Source organism: Eleutherodactylus coqui, chromosome 5 (assembly GCF_035609145.1).
Source record: "Eleutherodactylus coqui strain aEleCoq1 chromosome 5, aEleCoq1.hap1, whole genome shotgun sequence".
NCBI lineage: Eukaryota > Metazoa > Chordata > Amphibia > Anura > Eleutherodactylidae > Eleutherodactylus > Eleutherodactylus coqui.
The window spans coordinates 171,974,568-171,976,726 of NC_089841.1; the positions used below are offsets into that span (position 1 = coordinate 171,974,568).

Sequence of the window (2,159 nt, forward strand, 5' to 3'; positions counted from 1 at the left end):
TTTATGAATTGGCTGAGCTGCGGCTCAGCCAATCAATGCAGCGCTCAAAGAACCAATCACAGCCATCATTTTGTGGAGGCAGGATTTATGAATCCCGTAAATAGGAAGTGATTCTGTGTGGGTGGCCGAGGATTGTGAGAACTGTGCTGGGGCTCTAGAGAGCAGAGGGGGGGACCTGGACCGAGTGGGTATTAGTGTATCTTGATGCCACCTGAAGCTAGGAATTTGACAAGGTAAACGCCCCTGTCACACCCCTAGCTCCCGATAGGGTCAAGAAGCAAAGGTGCTAGGAGGACCTAGGAGCTGGGGAGGCCACTTACAGCGCGGTGGAGCCGAAGCAGGAGAGATGCTGCTGGAGGACTCACACTCGGGGACATGACTAAAAGCGCTACTGGCTGCTTCGCAGGGTCAGCCGACACGGAAAGCTACAATAGGAAACTTGATCCGGGGACAGCAGTGGCAGCGCTACAGGCTGCTTGCCCCTTAGGGGGAGCGCAAGGGGGACGCTACTTTGCTGGTGGTGCAGGAGTCCCATCCGGCAACAACAGCGCTGATGCGACTTACCAGGCTCCAGGCTTCTTTTGCCGCCCGGTGAGCGACACCATCGGGGACGGCATTCCATGTGCTCTTGTCTGCTTCGGGGGAGCGGCAGCGGGAGCACCTGATGCCGTAGGTGGGATGGGGGTGGGAAAAGTCCTGGCAGCAGTCAAGTAGGGGAAAGTAGGCATACAGCAATTTGTGTCACGGATGGAGGGTTAGGGTGAGGAGTAAGTGTCAGTTAGCCTTATATTAAAAATGATGGGCTAACTATGATGCTTACTCCTCAACCTAAACCCTCCATCCGTCACATAAATCATTACACTGTGCTGGGTACAACGGAGCTGAAGGTCTCCATACACGTAAGCTGCTGCATGAGCTTAGTGGGCTGCAAGGACCTGCACCCCATCCAGCTCAGCAGCCAGTTACGTGATGGGGGCGTCACCAACCTCTCAATCTTGACTCCACCAGAACTTCCTGGTGGTGTCAAGATACACTAATACTGACCGAGTGTGCTAGGTAAGTGACCCAGCTGACCTGCGTTAAAATAAGCCCTAGCGCATCTTTTGGAGGAAAAAATTATATAAAACCCTGTCTTATTTTGGGGGAAACACAGTAGGTACATGAATGCATAAGTTTCCATGACAACTGACCTGTAAAGGGAGTATTAATAAGTAATATTGTTCTTTCTGTATAGTGTATGCTTTAGGGTGACTACCCACTACAGTTTTTTTTCACTGCAAAATTCGCAGCGTTTTTTTTTCCTGTAGGCGTCTATGGGACTTGTAATGTTAAAATCGCGATCGCGCAAAATCGCAATTTTGCACGATCGTGATTTTAACATTACAAGTCCCATAGACCCCTGCAGGAAAAAAAACGCTGCGAATTTCACAGTGAAAAAAAAAGGTAGTGGGTAGTCACCCTTACTTTATATACATTTGATTGAAATGAAGTGGAAACTAATACAAACATGTGTAAGTAATGCACTTACCGCCCGGTAATGCATGCAGGCCATTGCTTTCAGCAGCTGAAATATGTAGCAATGAAATATAAAGCACTGACTACATCAGCAACCTCTCACAGTAGACTGAAATTCTTCATCCAACACCAGATGGCTCCATAGCTCAGGGGTTAGAGCACTGGTCTTGTAAACCAGGGGTCGCGAGTTCAAATCTCGCTGGGGCCTTCCTAAGTTTTTCTTTTTCTTTAAATGTTTGTTTAATGAATTTATGTCATTTCCATAAGCAAATAGTATTTTAGTGCTATTTATCATATTGAACATGCGTTGATCATGTACATATATATCACAGATCTGCTTACATACACAATTTAGATCTAAATCTATCCATCCTGAATACACTTAACATATCTGAGAAAGGCGTCAGCCGCTATAGCTTGTGCAAAAACACCCTAACGTTATTTTATTTTTTAGAATCTGCGTGCACAAATAATTGCAATTATGGTTTCCGCAGCAAGAAATATTTTACTTAGTTCAGCTGCTGCCACCTGCTGGTAAATTACTGCAAATACACAATTCTTAGTACAGTGCAATTGCTGAACTGCCGCATCTGGAATTTTTTTCAGACATTACATACACTTTTCACTTCCTTAAACCACCTCAT

At 46.0% G+C, this 2,159-nt stretch overlaps 1 non-coding gene across 1 annotated transcript; it reads left to right on the plus strand.

Annotated features, from left to right (window-relative positions):
- Window positions 1-1,650: 1,650 nt before the first annotated feature.
- On the plus strand, window positions 1,651-1,723 carry TRNAT-UGU (transfer RNA threonine (anticodon UGU)). The gene has a single exon. It is a non-coding gene; the product is annotated as a tRNA-Thr (tRNA).
- The last annotated feature ends 436 nt before the right edge of the window (window positions 1,724-2,159 follow it).